This window comes from Salvelinus fontinalis, chromosome 29 (genome assembly GCF_029448725.1).
Source record: "Salvelinus fontinalis isolate EN_2023a chromosome 29, ASM2944872v1, whole genome shotgun sequence".
NCBI lineage: Eukaryota > Metazoa > Chordata > Actinopteri > Salmoniformes > Salmonidae > Salvelinus > Salvelinus fontinalis.
The window spans coordinates 29,577,277-29,594,070 of NC_074693.1; the positions used below are offsets into that span (position 1 = coordinate 29,577,277).

The window sequence follows — 16,794 nt, forward strand, 5'->3', positions numbered from 1 at the left end:
GAAGTAGTAGTACTCTAGTACTGGTTCCTACTGTAGAAGTAGTAGTACTCTAGTACTGGTTCCTACTGTAGAAGTAGTAGTATTCTAATACTGGTTCCTACTGTAGAAGTAGTAGTAGTACTCCAAAACTGGTTCCTACTGTAGTAGTATAATAATACTGTTTCCTACTGTAGTAGTAGTGGTAGTAGCAGTACACTAATACTGTTTTTTACTGTTGTAGTAGTAGTAGTAGTAATCTAATACTGGTTTCTACTGTAGTATTAGTTGTAGTACAATAAGATTGGTTTCACTGCAGTAGTAGTAGAAATCCTCTAATACTGGTTTCTACTGTAGTATTAGTAGTAGTAGTAATATTAGAGTAGTACTCTAATAATTGTTTATACTGTAGTAGTAGTACTCTAATACTGATTTCTACTGTAGTAGTAGTAGTACTCTTACACCGACTTCTACTGTAGTAGCATGGTCCAATGTGTTTACTTCTACAACACTCTCCCATTCAGTGGCCTACTGAAAGCCAATCAGAATTGAATTAGACAGAGAGTAAAAAACTCAATTTCAAGAATGAATGTCTTTTCAAAGACGTCCAATTTCAACATATTGGACACAGTCAGCATTATGCTAATCTGAATAAATATTCTATATAAACATCTAAATGAATGCATTCCTTACATTCAATTGGCCAGAGTGTACAGAGGACCAGCTCTAGTACGGGGAGAAGTCATAGTGTGACGGACTGTATGGAACAGCCAATGGATGGACTATGGGGGCAGGCAGTCCTGTACTGGGTAGAAGGATAGGGTCAGGGGCCCTAATTCATTGGAAGGTTGCCTGGTTCCACTCTCATTCTATAGACTGGGTTCTGGATTGGCCCCCCACGCACACTGAGCATGGCTTTGAAGGGCACTGGCATGGAAAAATACACAAACTGGCATGTTGTTGGGACTCTGTGGTTCCCATCAGCATAAACTAGCCATGAATAACATGACATGCTATAGGTTAGACAGCAGCATGTTTATAACATGTTTATAACAACCTTACATAGCCAATATAACATCCCATTGGGATGAAGGAGCAGCAGCAGCATCCAACATTCAGAACACCTGATCACAGAGGGCTTGGTAGTCAGATACCAGACAAACAGTGGGCACAGCTAGACAGAACACAAAAGCAAGTCTCAACATTTCACAATGGATTTAATCAAATTAATGCAATTCTGACTTGAGTTTTTATCCAATAAAATAGCACTCCTGTTTCCCAATGCACAGTAGAGGAAAACAGGCTTTTTGGTGACAAGCTTTCTCCCAAAACATGTTCGAGGGTCGTTATCCACAACGCGTCTCAGAGTATGGGAGCTGATCTAGGATCAGTACATACAATCATATTAATTATCATCTAAAAGTCCAAACTAATGCTAGATCAGCATTCCTACTCTGAGACGCTTTGTGGATACGGGCCCTGGTCCTGCTTTCTTAAACAATGGCTGAGATTGAGAGAATAGATAAATTACCGATACACAAAGACACAGCTAAATGAATAGTCTCCCTAACTTTCTCTCACACACAATATAAAACAAGACCCCAGGCTACAAATTTCAGGCAGGTCTAGACTGCTCCTGTTCCCGCCGAAGAGTCAAATGTTTATATACAGTATCTGATATAGCACGTCTCTATGTGAAAGCTGTCTGACTGACTCAATAGGAAAATGTGTGCGTAACAACGTGTAGAAGCATATGTGCATCACCACCACCCCATGAAGGAGGTTATATAACTTACAGCTAATCAAATATCTCATTTAGTGTGGATACTGTCGTTTCCTATGCAAGAAGCCTAAAAAGCAAAGAAATACCGTACTGCCTATTCTCTTCACATCAGGCAGTCCTAGCGGAACATAACCAACTTTCCACTGTCATGTGAAACGTTATTGAATCAAAAATGAATTGCTAGATGCAATCAGGAGGGGAAAAAACGTGTTTTCCAAGCAAACCTTTTTTATCCATCTTTAGGTACAATAATATATAAATGTTCTCGCGTAATTCCACTACACATTGCAATAAATAAAGGCACAACACAGCAAGTTGTTTTCCCACGTCAGCAGTGTTTTCAGAATGTTTTTAAGCACACTCCTCAGGCTACATAACAATAAAACATACTTTACAGTTAACGTTACATTGTATCCTACTGGGTCAGAAACAGCAACAATCAATAACTAGCCTGCTAACGATACTGCCATGCCACAAAGTTACAATAACAAGTTACTTTCTTTCTTGTTCCTGCTAAATTGTATCACGGGGTTTCGCTTGCTTGATGCAGACATTCCAACACCCCTACACATAATTCCAGGCAAAAAACTTCGACAAGAATTCACCAAAACGGTTGCCTTCCTATTGAGTAGCCAAAAGCAGCTCTGGGATTCAACTCTTTCCCCGGGCTTCATTTTCGATCCAAGGGAAATTCAGGCCAAAACTGTGGCTACATTTTCAATCTGCGCCAAGATAGCAAACCAGTCGAGGCTAGTAATTGAACGACTGAGCAGCGTTCAGCACGTCTTGACCAAAACATTTGCACCAGTAAAGGTTTTACTTCGCTACACTCACCTTCTCAAGGTCCGAGTGAAAGCCTAGTGACGATCTGGTAGAATGAATGCTTGGATTCAACCCAAGCTCACCCGGTGCTTACGTCTTGCTTTACCAGCGGCTCCGGTCTGCCGTTCTACTTCTTACAGACTTGTCTGATGGGAGAGAAATTTGAGAATGCTATGCAGCTCTGCCCAACAATGGTCAACAGAGGGCGCCAGCACAGCATTGTCCCTGAAGAGGCTAAAGTCTTTAATGGATAGTTAGTTCACCCAAATTACATATGAAACTCATCTTCTTGACAGCCAGTCGACGCAATATTTCAATTTGTTGATTTAGTATTAAAGATGAAAAAGAGTTCATCAATAGTTTCTAACTGTTAATAATACATTGGTTGAAAATGTGTGATATTCATTCATTCAAGTACTGAGATTATGGCTGCATTTAAATACCAATCACACAATTCAGACCATTGTTCCCCCCACTACTTTCAAGAGGCTCTACAGACCAGTGAAGACCCCAACCCAGGAGTCATTCATCCAAAAACAACTCAATAGTCATCCGACTTTAGCCCAAGGTGTGCTCTTAAGGAGCCTGGCGTTACTTCTCAAGGTCAACGGACATTGTTATTTTCAGAGATAGCCTGTCTCTGGCAGCCAAAACAGACTAATACTCCATCTAAATTTGAATTGATTCTCAATTACAATAGGGTTCTAGAAACAAAAATCCCTCTACTTTCATATCACATCAAAATAATTTCACAAATGCAAAATATACAGTTACTGTACACTGTTTTAATCAGCTTCATCCCAGTTGCAGCCGACAGTATTTTTCAGTGACAACATGTTTCTGGCTGGCTTTTTCCGTTACACACAGGAGTTCGTAACATGCTAGATAGCTAATTAGCACAGGTGGTCCCTCTGTCTTCCATCTGTAATCTGTAAACACGCGCTGTAACATGGAGATATGGCCGGGAGAGAAGACTAACCCTACAAAGGTGTCTATCACTTTATCCTTTTGTTTTTTGAAAATTATTTATTGCTGTTGTGAAAGATAAGGTTCCAAAACCGTACCACGAGCGATGCATGTTAATGTTCAGACAGAGCGTCAGGGCTATTAGCGAAACTCCCCTGTACATAAGAAGCCTTCGTCCGATGACTCTTATGTGTAATGTAATGGGACTGAGAGTCATGGTCAAGGGCTAGGCAGACCTATGAACATGTCATCTGTAATAATAAGTACAAGTAGACTGCCATTTTAACCATGCTTCACGTGGACTTGTATTGCTTAACTTTGTCAAGGTTGCTATGGACAACACCCCACTGACAGACTAAACCAAAAACAAACATACTGCTTGTATACAAGATTTACTGTGGACCACTTCAAATGGAGACTTGCAGTTGAAGGCTATGCAAATAAATAGCTGGAAACATTGGCCGTTTCCATGGCTTCACCTTTTTTCTTTCTAAAACAGAGAGGGGCAAACAACAAGTGTCTGTGTCAAAGTCGATGTCTCATTCCAAACCCTGTTCACTTTCTCCCCCTCAACAACTGATCTAGGATCAGCTCTTAAGTCCTCAGTCCATACCACAACCACTGTGAGCAAATACTAATACAACCCAGGATCAGTTGTTAGGGGAATGAAGTCACCACACACATCTGTCCTCTGACCTTGTGACACACGCAGTCTGTGATTTGATTACAGAGGGCCTAAACCTGGGACAAAGTCGTCCTTCAAAAAGATTTTCCTGTTTGACACAGGGGGCAACACAGCTTTGTCTGTCTCACCCAGATCACATGAAAGTGGGAAACACAGCTTTGCCTGTCTCACCCCAGATCATGACAGGGATCAACACAGTTTTGCCTGCCTCACCCTGGGCACATGACAGGGGGCAAGGGGGGTAACACCACACAACTCAGTCCAGGAAAGACAATGAAGCCAACTCTGAGAGAGTTACCTTTTATGTCCTTGTCTTGCCCCGCATGAAGCAGATGCAGTACTCACTCAATACTCTGTGTGTCCTGCGGCCTAATGGGCGAGTATCAGGCATTTAAACTCATCCCCCCTTCTCCTCATCAGCCCTGGCCACACCCTGTGGCTACTCGATCAATAAACTGATGTAGTCTGATGAGCACATAATTCAAAACTTTATTGATGTTCTGACGGGAGGGACAGTGGCTGTCTGGCATGAGTCTGGACAGATGACCTCTAATTCACATGGATATGAAGAGTACTGTGCCATGTGAAAACACGGGAGATTGCTGTACCAAATGACATGGGTGAGCGGGTTCATGGCAGGAGAGGACATGACTGCCTTTGTATGTACCACATCCAGTTTAGATCAAACAAGGTCTTCAACATAGAGTTTAACAACTCAAATCAGTTCAGAAAATTGATTTCAACTAATAAAAAAAGGCCTATACTCTCTATGAGAAAGTTCACAATTTCATGAACTTCAAACAACCTACACTTCCGTTCAAAAGTTTGGGGTCACTTAAAAATATCCATTAAAAGAACATCAAATTGATCAGAAATACAGTGTAGACATTGTTAATGTTGTAAATGACGAGTGTGGCTGGAAACGGCAGATTTTTTATGGAATATCTACATAGGCGTACAAAGGCTGTTTATCAGAAACCATCACTCTTGTGTTCCAATGGCACGTTGTGTTAGCTAATCCAAGTTTATAATTTTAAAAGGCTAATTGATCATTAGAAAACCCTTTTGCAATTATGTTAGCACAGCTGAAAGCAGTTGTTCTGATTAACGAAGCAATAAAACTGGCCTTCTTTAGGCAAGTTGAGTATCTGGAGCATCAGCATTTTTGGGTTCGATTACAGGCTCAAAATGGCTAGAAACAAAGCACTTTCTTCTGAAACTCGTCAGGCTATTCTTGGTCTGAGAAATGAAGGCTATTCAATGCAAGAAACTCAAGATCTCGTACAACGCTATGTACTACTCACAGAACAATGCAAACGGGCTTTAACCAGAATAGAAAAAGCTGTGTCCTACTCCCTTCACAGAACAGTGCAAACTGGCTTTAACCAGAATAGAAAGAGTAGGAGGCCCCGGTGCACAACTGAGCAAGAGGGCAAGTACATTATTGTCTAGTTTGAGAAACAGACACCTCACAAGTCCTCAATTTGCAGCTTCATTAAATAGTACCCGCAAAACACCAGTCTCAATGTCAACAGTGAAGAGGATGCCGGCCTTCTTGGCAGAGTTGCAAAGAAAAAGCCATATCTCAGACTGGACAATAAAAATAAAATATTAAGATGAGCAAAAGAACAGACACTGGACAGAGGAACTCTGCCTAGAAGGCCAGCAACCCGGAGTCGCCTCTTCACTGCTGACGTTGAGACTTGTGTTTTACGGGTACTATTTAATGAAGCTGCAAATTGAGGACTTGTGAGGTGTCTGTTTCTCAAACTAGACAATAATGTACTTGCTCTGTTGTGCACCGGGGCCTCCTACTCTTTCTATTCTGGTTAAAGCCAGTTTGCACTGTTCTGTGAAGAGAGTAGGACACAGCGTGGTACAAGATCTTCAGTTTCTTGGCAATTTCTCATCTGGAATAGCCTTCATTTCTCAGAACAAGAATAGACTGACGAGTTTCAGAAGAAAGTTCTTCAGTTTCTGGCCATTTTGAGCGTGTACTCAAACCCCAAAATGCTGATGCTTCAGATACTCAACTAGTCTTAAGTTTTATTGCTTCATTAATCAGAACAACAGTTCAACTGTGCTAACAAAATTGCAAAAGGGGTTTCTAATGATCAATTAGCCTTTTAAGATGATAAACTTGGATTAGCTAACACAACGTGCCATTGGAACACAAGAGTGATGGTTGCTGATAGTGGGCCTCTGTACGCCTATGTAGATACTCCATTAAAAATCTTCCGTTTCCAGCTACAATCATCATTTACAACATTAACAATGTCTACACTGTATTTCTGATCAATTTGATGTTATTTTAATGGACAAAAAAGTAGCTTTTCTTTAAAAAACAAGGACATTTCTAAGTGACCCCAAACTTTTGAACGGTGATGTATTTCTGGCTGGGACTGTAATGGAGTTGACCCCCAGGTCTGTCTCAGCCCAACCTCCTGCCTCTGTCGAGGTAAGTGTGGCACTGTCAAGCACACGGCTCCAGCCCTATTCTAATCCCTGTCTGTGGTTTCTCAGCAGAGAGCCTCCTCCACGATTTTAAATACATATTAGGGGATTAGGCCTCCATTAGTGTTGATCCCTAATCTGAAACATCCTCCAACCACCGCTCCAGTGTGCTAATTATGGTTTTCCACCCCCGGCCTCACAGGGCCCTGCTGCAAATAGCATGATGAAGAGTAAACCGTCACATACTAGTTAAGGCAAGAGGTTTGATCAGAATAAATACACACACATGCAAGCTCACAGGCACTTCTTCAATTCATTCCAGATGTCCATTAATAAAGTTGCATAATGATTAATAAGGGGCGTACAAGGCTTTGTGTTGCATTGTGGGATGTGACTTTATTTTCGTGGCGTTGCATGCGCAGTGGGGTTGTTTTTTTCCCCTGCAACAAGTAAAAATGGTGACATCCTTAGGCGCTGACATAATAGGGAAGACGCGGTATGTGTTAAATCGTCGAGTATGTTAACCTGGAAAATGATTGTACATGAATGTATAAACTAAAGGCGTAATTAATTTCAGTATGCCAGAACTTCGATATGTGGATGATGATTTGTTAGCAAAGGCTAGCTAGCAAACGTTAGTATTTCAACAACAAAAAATATACACTTAATGTAGAAGTTTTGCACCGATCCAATAGTTGTGTGCATGCAGTTAACTAACTAAGTTACACTTCCTCCACAGTTAAGCTTTTAAATGTTTTTTTTTTTTTGTAACCTTTTAGTTAACCTTATGCACGCATAGATGGCAAATTAGCACAGGTGTCAGCCAGTCTTGCTTCTGTAAACATTAGGGATGCAGGAACAATCGGTACATTTGCATATCGTATTGTATCGTTTGATTAATATTGCAATATTATTTTAGCGCTAGTTGACTGTACCTGCACCATAACTCCAGTATTCCCCCCCCCCCCCCCTCCCCCCCTCCATAGATTGTTATACATTTTTTTAAGTAGGGAGCCAATTTGTTTTCTGCACTTTTTATTTCCATGACTGATCGAAGCTTGTTTCTCATGGCTCTCTCTTGTCCCCCTGCAGCATACATATAGTGAGCAATATGTTTGGAACATCAAATCGCAATTAAATCACAGTATCGAATCTCATAAACAACTGTGAGAATTGCAATACATAGCCAATCAGCACCTAAGTATCGTGAGAACATCGTATGTTGAGGTCCATGGCAATTCCCAGCCCTATGAAACAAGCGATGTAACGTGGAGATATGGCCGTGTGGGAACCCTAGTCCTATAAAGATGTAGTAATTTAATTAACGTTGTTTTTTTTTACTATTTATTGCTCTTATGAAAGATAAGTTCCTTATTTTTCCCAAAGCAATTAGCTTTTATGAATGGGGTATGTTTGGCTTAGCAAATATCATTTTCGATCAACCTTAACTTGGTGATACTTTGTCAATTCCCAACTTGGAAGACAAGCAATGTCCATGTCTAGTTTCAGGGGGTTCGTTTAAGAATAATGCCCGAGGGGATGTGGAATATGGACAATATATCATGGCTAAGGGCTGTTCTTATGCAGGACGCAACTCTGAGTACCTGGGTACAGCCCTTAACCGTGGTATATTGGGCATATACCACAAACCCCACAGGTGCCTTATTGCTATTATAAACTGGTTACCAACGTAATTACAAGAGTCAAAATGTCACGACTTCCGCCGAAGTCGGCTCCTCTCCTTTTTCTGGCGGTGATCGACGTCACCGGCTTTCTAGCCATCGCCGCTCCATCTCTCATATTCCCATTTGTTTTGTCTTGTTCCATACACACCTGGTTTTCATTCCCTAATCACACTGGATGTATGTAGTCCTCTGTTTCCCTGCATGTCTTTGTGTGAATTTGTTTTGATGTTATGTGGGTATTGTTATGCGCCAGACTTGTTTATGTTCTGTGTTTTGGGCAAGTTTTATGTAGTGCTTTCGTTTGGACAGGAAAAAAAGTGTGCCTGTTTACTACACTCTGCTCTCCTGCACATGACTTCGCCTCCAGTACACACCCTTAACACAAAATAAATATTTTATTAAATAATTAATAATATATGGTCTGATATGTCACAGCTTTCAGCCAATCAGGATTCAGGGCTCGAACCACCCAGTTTATATTTTAATTTATAAACTGGCCAGTTTGGGTCCTGGATGCTGATTAGCTGAAAGCTGTGGTATATCAGACAATCTACCACAGGTATGATGCAAAACTAATTGTTTACTGTTCTAATTAAGTTGGTAATCTGTTTTGTAATCGCAATATGGCACCTCAGGGGTTTGTGGTAAATGGCCATGGCTAATGGCTGTTCTTAGGCGTGACACAACACAGAGTATACCACACCTCCTCGGGCCTTATTGCTTAATTAGAAAATGCTCCGTTATGACATTCATTTTTTACTCAATTAAGTAATCCAACAATGTGTACAACTCCATCTTGTCTACTTCAAATCTTCTCTCATTGATGGTTTTCACGAGTTACCACCAGGGGTGAAAGTAGATTTACATTTATTTCTGCTACGGGACCTCCTATGTGTGCATACACCCCAAAAAATTCTGAGCCTAATCATAGAATGACGTTATATAATCCCTATTAATTCAATAAGATCTCTGTGGGCATGGTCGTAAACATTTGTCATTTAACTTTTAAAATGTTTGACCTTTTATTGTGGCATAAACACAACCAGTCATGATGTTTTCATCTGATTGTCAAACTCACTTCAACGGACTCCTTTACTAGGCTACCTGCGCACCTTCATCCACTTGCAACATATTTCCAGCCTCCAAACACTGGTGCCTGGAAAGAGACATCTGTGACACAAAACACCAAAAAGTGCCATAACATTTGGTGGTTGTCAGTCAGTAGGCCAGAATTAATGTGACCTCTGCTGTCCGTGCGCCTCTAGGTATCGGGCCCTTATCTCCTCCTTGGCAAAATGTCAGTGTTCTCGGTGAACCACATTGTAGGCTATACCACCCGTTTTCAAGTCCATTCGCACATTCTTCATGCCACACATGCAGTAATGATAAATAATGGTGTTATAGCCTACAGTTTTCTTGATATTTTGTTGTATTTATTGTGATGGGCACATATTTTACCGGTACAGCGTACCCCCGCTATTGTGGTTGCCACAAAGTAATAATTGGCTATAATGTAAAAATTCATAACAATTCGATTTTTGATCTTAATTTAAGGTTAGGCAAAATGTTAGCATTGTACTTAGGGTTAGGTTTAAAATCAGATTTTAAGAAGATAAATTGTAAAAATAAAAATGTAAACTAGTTGGGGGTTAGCCATAATTTAACTAGTTTTCCTTCATATTTGCGTATGTTGTAGCTTAGACCCTAGTCTGAGGTTTTTGTGTTGTGCCACCATTGGTTGACACACAACATGCTCTTGTCAGGTTGCACAGATACTATTCTGTGTTGACTTAGGAGGATGTTCCTTTCTTTTCCCAACTACTTCCCAGTTCCCATATGGGCCTTGTCTGGCCTGCACACAATGCATTTGTAAAGTATTCAGACCCCTTCACCTTTTCCACATTTTGTTACATTACAGGCTTATACTAAAATGGATTAGATAGTTTTTTGCCCTCATCAATCTACTCACAATACCCCATAATGACAAATCAAAAACAAAATATTTTTTTGCAAATTTATGAAAAAAATACAAAAATATCACACTTACATTCAGTACCAGTCAAAAGTTGACACACCTACTCATTCCAGGATTTTTCTTTATTTTGACTATTTCCTACATTGTAGAATAATAGTGAAGACATCAAAACGATGAAATAGCACATATGGAGTCATGTAATAACCCAAAAAGTGTTAAACAAATCAAAATATATTTTCTGTCTGAGATTCTTCAAAGTAGCCAAACCAGATGGGATGGCATATTTAGGCTTTCTGGTGAGGTGGTTGATATTGAAAACCTGAAGGTTAGTAGTTGGACTGAATCCAACCTCCTACAAATGGTGGAGTAGGCACTATTAAATCGCTTCACCAATCACAGGGCCAAAGAGAGGTGTGACTTGTGACCAGAGAAACCACCAGAGGATGTTATAATGATAAAAAGGTATTGCTGTATGTTGGTTGCAATTATGTTTTACTCAACCTGCATATCTTCCTTCTCCAGGATTTCCCAGTTCTGTATCAGAAATGTTTGGGGGAAAATCCATACATTCGCATAGTAAGTAGTTTAACTTTGTCTTGATTTGGCAAAATATTTTAGCTGCTAGTTTGCGTCTGTCATTTATACTGAAATAAAATATAAACGCAACATGTAGTGTTGGTCCCATGTTTCATGAGCTGAAATAAAAGATCACAGAAATGTTCCATACTCTCAAAAAGCTTTTCTCTCAAATTTTGTGCGCAAATTTGTTTACATCCCTGTTAGTGAGAATTTCTCCTTTGCCAAGATAATCCATCCAAGTGGCAGATTAAACAGCATGATCATTACACAGTGCACTGGGGACAGTAAAAGAACACTCTAAAATGTGCAGTTTTGTCACAACACAATGCCACAGATGCCTTAACTTTTGAGGGAGCGTGCAATTGGCATGCTGACTGCAGGAATGTCCACCAGAGCTGTTGCCAGAGAATTGAATGTTAATTTATCTACCATAATCTGCCTCCAATGCCATTTTCGAGAATTTTGCAGTACGTCCAACCGGCCTCACCAACTGCAGACAATGTGAAACCGTGCCAACCCAGGACCTCCACATCGAGCTTCTTCACCTGCATGATCTTCTGAGACCAGCCACCCGGACAGCTGATGAAACTGGGTTTGCACAACCTAAGAATTTCTGTACAAACTGTCAGAAATCGTCTCAGGGAAGCTCATCTGCGTGCTCATCGTCCTCACCAGGGTCTTGACCTGACTGCAGTTTGATGTCGTGACTGACTTCAGTGGGCAAATGCTCGCCTTCGATGACCACTGGCACGCTTGAGTGTGCTCTTCATAGATGAATCCTGGTTTTAACTGTACCGGGCAGATGGCAGACAGCGTGTATGGCGTCGTGTGGGCGAGCGTTTTGCTGATGTCAATGTTGTGAACAGAGTGCCCCATGGTGGCTGTGGGGTTATGGTATGGACAGGCAGGCAGGCACACGCTATGGACAACAAACACAATTGCATTTTATCGATGGCAATTTGAATGCACAGAGATACCGTGGCGAGATCCTGAGGCCCATTGTCGTGCGGTGCATCTGCCGCCAACACTTCATGTTTCAGCATGATAATGCACGACCCCAAGTCGCAAGGATCTGTACACAAATAATGTCACTTTAATAATGTTTCCATTTCCTACATTACTCATCTCATGTATATACTGTATTTTAAACCATCTATTGCATCTTGCCTATGCCGCACAGCCATCGCACATCCATATATTTATATGTACATATTCTTATTCCATCCCCTTACATTGTGTGTGTGTATAAGGGAGTTGTTGTGAATTTCTTAGATTACTTGTTAGATATTACTGCCCTGTCGGAATGAGAAGCACAAGCTTTTCGCTACACTCGCATTAACATCTGCTAACCATGTGTATGTGACTTTTTATTTGTTAAGCTATCTGTGACCAAGAGGTGCATCTGTATCCCAGTCATGTGGAATCCATAGATTAGGGCCTAATTCATTTATTTCAATCGACTGATTTTCTTATATGAACTCTTAACTCAGTAAAATCGTTGAAATTGTTCCGTTTATATTTTTGTTCAGTGTATGATTCAAGAAAAGTGACTGGCCTGATATTAGGAGTGTGTTTCACTTAGATTCTGTTTGGTTTATATCAAGCTTCAGAAGCCTCCATTTAATGCTTGTTTCTTTGACATAACAAAGAGAAGTATGCGGAAGAATGCAAGGTAAGACACCATTTTGTTGGTCCTTTTAATTCCTAAATCCAAAGACATTTGAATAGTACATTTTCTTTATCAAAACTAATGAACATCTCTCACCTCCTTCCTTAGATATGTGCCAGTCCCTTCACTGTGTTCTGCTGGTTTCCAGGAACGAGGATGTGCTTCAAGAAGACAGGTGTGTCAGACCCTCAGCAAGATTGTCTGTCATACCTGGAGTATGGTACGTCACTGATGTCTTACCTGCACCACCTTAACTACCTGTTCAAGCCATGGCTACTTTGTCTTGACTAGAGCTGCTTGTAGAAGTACCAAATCGAAGATTTTAAGACACCGGGCTGGACATCAAGGATGATGTGCCGAAGTCAGACGTAAACAAGGAGTACTACAAACAATATGGAGAGAGACGTATGGAGGGGGAGAGGAGGCTGCAGCCCTGTTATTTCTGTGATCACAAAATCAACAGCCAGTGTTTTCCCCTGTTACCTCCCTCATCTCCCCGACTCCCTGTGCCCCCAGATAGGGAACTCTGACAGGACACGGCCGGTGGGTCTCCTGGGTAAGGCCCCCTGCTCCAGTGACATGCTGCTGAAGCTCGCCCTACTACAAGAGGAATAGACCCCACATCTGCTCCTTCTGCGTGAAGGGAGAGTGCAAGAGAGGAGTGTCCCTACAGGTGAGAATGCCATTAAACGATAGCTCTATCTCTTTTTAAGCGCTACAGTTGGGTCCTGTTTATACAGTCCAATGACTAAATACAGCCCTGGCTACTTCCTGTCTGTATGACTTGTAATGATGTTGAAATTTCACTTGGTGGTGATGTTGAGCAATAAATCAACCTGCATTGACTGGGGACAACTCTCTTCCTTCCTGCTCTCTCTCTACAACCCCAGGCACGAGAGGCCCACAGACCCAGACGATCCCCTGGCAGAATAGAACATTATGGACCGTTACTATGGTATCAACGACCCTGTGGCTGACAAGCTGCTGAAAACGAGCCTCCACCATGCCCCAAATGGATACGCCCGAGGATAAGACCATCACCACACTCGACATAGGGGGGCTTCCAAAATATCCGACAAGGACACATTTTTGGGGCAGTTTCAACGATCTGTGACAGATGGTTGTGGTGTGCTCCTACAGGAATCGCATCTACCAGTTTGGGGAGATCTGGACCACCACCATCGTCCAGAAGCAGCAGTGTGCCTTCATCTAGTTTGCCACATGGCAGGCGGCTCAGCTCGCCGCTTAAAAGTCCTTCAACAAGCTCATTATCAACCATGGACGTAGACTCACTGTCAAAAGTGGGGCAGGTAAGAAAGAGATCAAGGGTTACGAGGAGAGGAACAGAAAGTACTGCACGTTCCTCCTTTCTAACCAGATGGACACAACCCTGTAGATGGGGCAGAGTGTTAGACTTGTTGACTTATTGTGTATTTGGGCTCCATGTGACAGTCTCCCTAGTAATCCTGTACTGTAATGAGTTGTGACTGGCCAGGGCCCAGGCAGCTAGAGGGAAGGAGGCCATCAAGGACGGGGTCAGTGAGATGGGAACCAAACTGGACCCTGTACCAGGACTGCTTGGAGGGGAACGTCTGATGTCTTGGATGCATTGAGAGGGTGTGTGTGTGAGCCTGTGTTGTGTGTGAGCCTGTGTTGTGTGTGAGCCTGTGTTGTGTGTGAGCCTGTGTGTGTGTGTGTGTGTGTGTGTGTGTGTGTGTGTGTGTGTGTGTGAGCCTGTGTGTGTGAGCCTGTGTGTGAGCTTATGTGTGTGTGAGCCTATTTATGTGTGTGCAAGCCTAAGTCTGACTGTCTTCTCTCTCCCACCTGCTCTACTAACTACTTCCTGGTACCTCTTTTAATGTCATGAACCTCTCCCTACCTCCTGGTACCTCTCCTAATGTCATGAACCTCTCCCTACCTCCTGGTACCTCTCCTAATGTCATGAACCTCTTCCCTACCTCCCGGGACCTCTCCTAGTGTCATGAACCTCTCCCTACCTCCTGGTACCTCTCCTAATGTCATGAACCTCTCCCTACCTCCTGGTACCTCTCCTAATGTCATGAACCTCTCCCTACCTCCTGGTACCTCTCCTAATGTCATGAACCTCTCCCTACCTCCTGGTACCTCTCCTAATGTCATGAACCTCTCCCTACCTCCTGTGACCTCTCCTAATGTCATGAACCTCTTCCCTACCTCCCGTGACCTCTCCTAATGTCATGAACCTCTCCCTACCTCCTGGTACCTCTCCTAATGTCATGAACCTCTCCCTACCTCCTGGTACCTCTCCTAATGTCATAAACCTCTTCCCTATCTCCTGGTACCTCTCCTAATGTCATGAACCTCTCCCTACCTCCCGGTACCTCCCCTAATGTCATGAACCTCTCCCTACCTCCTGGTACCTCTCCTAATGTCATGAACCTCTCCCTACCTCCTGGTACCTCTCCTAATGTCATGAACCTCTCCCTACCTCCTGGTACCTCTCCTAATGTCATGAACCTCTCCCTACCTCCTGGTACCTCTCCTAATGTCATGAACCTCTCCCTACCTCCTGGTACCTCTCCTAATGTCATGAACCTCTCCCTACCTCCTGGTACCTCTCCTAATGTCATGAACCTCTCCCTACCTCCTGGTACCTCTCCTAATGTCATGAACCTCTCCCTACCTCCTGGTACCTCTCCTAATGTCATGAACCTCTTCCCTATCTCCTGGTACCTCTCCTAATGTCATGAACCTCTCCCTACTTCCTGGTACCTCTCCTAATGTCATGAACCTCTTCCCTATCTCCTGGTACCTCCTAATATCATGAACCTCTCCTTACCTCCTGGTACCTCTCCTAATGTCATGAACCTCTCCCTACCTCCTGGTACCACTCCTAATGTCATGAACCTCTCCCTACCTCCCGGGACCTCTCCTAATGTCATGAACCTCTCGCTACCTCTCCTAATGTCGTGAACATCTCCTTGCCCCCCAGTACCTCTCCTAATGTCATGAACATCTCCTTGCCCCCCAGTACCTCTCCTAATGTCATGAACACCTCCTTGCCCCCCAGTACCTCTCCTAATGTCATGAACACCTCCTTGCCCCCCAGTACCTCTCCTAATGTCATGACCATCTCCTTGCCCCCCAGTACCTCTCCTAATGTCATGAACATCTCCTTGCCCCCCAGTACCGCTCCTAATGTCATGAACATCTCCTTGCCCCCCAGTACCTCTCCTAATGTCATGAACATCTCCTTGCCCCCCACTACCTCCAGGTACCAGTCTCTCCTTTGTCCTGTGATGGTTAGGAGAAACTGCTGGCTATACTTGTGCTATATCACTGAGCTACCTCTGTGTTGACCCTGCTGTGTGTCTGTTGTGCGTATCTCTTCTCCCCTTCAGGTTTTAGTGGTCCTATGTTTCACATGGGTTTCATGGGTCCCCCTCTTCCCCCTTCATGGGTATGAGATCCCCAGAACACATCCACTACCCTTCTCAGGACCTCCAGCGCATAGGAGCCCACGCTGCCCGTCACGGCGACTAGTTGCCATGTCGGTACTTCGCTATGCCAAACAGTCGAGAGAATTGCTCTGGGCAGACGTTTCCCTTAGGCACAGATCTAGGATCAGCTTACCTTCCCCCAATCCTCGCCATAGTTATTAGGGGGAAAAACACCGAACTGACCTGGGATCTGCTTCCAGGGGTAACGTCATCATCCTACGTATTGAGGTTCACAAGGGTGTTACAAAATGTCTGCCCACTCACTCAGTTTAACCATATCTCAGCAGTGGATTTGAGTTAACAGCAAACAACTAAAGGCGTGAAATCAAATCCAACTCAATCTGGGAATTTGGTATCATAAGTGCATTCTTTTAAGTTTTAAGGGCTACTGTGTTTTGTGCATGGTGGTGCATAATGTCATCTGTATACCCACCTGTCATGGATCAGTGTATTTCGTGTACATCATAAGAGTTGTTGAAATGTGCCAAGCATCCTGCAGAGTCGATCTCTTGAGAGGAACATTTTTATATTCTCATTCATATTATACATTTGTTTCTCACTTTGATACAATTTTTTTTCCACAACATGATTAAGTTTATTATTGTAATGTTTCACGTATGTTGTCCGCTTATGCCATTAAAACAAGTACTCTATCATTTACATTAATCAAGATCACACTGTCAGTCCTTTATAAACAGGGGGGCTCTGAAAGAGGGAGGGA

At 42.7% G+C, this 16,794-nt stretch overlaps 1 pseudogene; it reads left to right on the forward strand.

Annotated features, from left to right (window-relative positions):
- Positions 1-7,086: 7,086 nt before the first annotated feature.
- LOC129827807 (pre-mRNA-splicing factor RBM22-like) lies at positions 7,087-16,739 on the forward strand (annotated as a pseudogene).
- Positions 16,740-16,794: the final 55 nt, after the last annotated feature.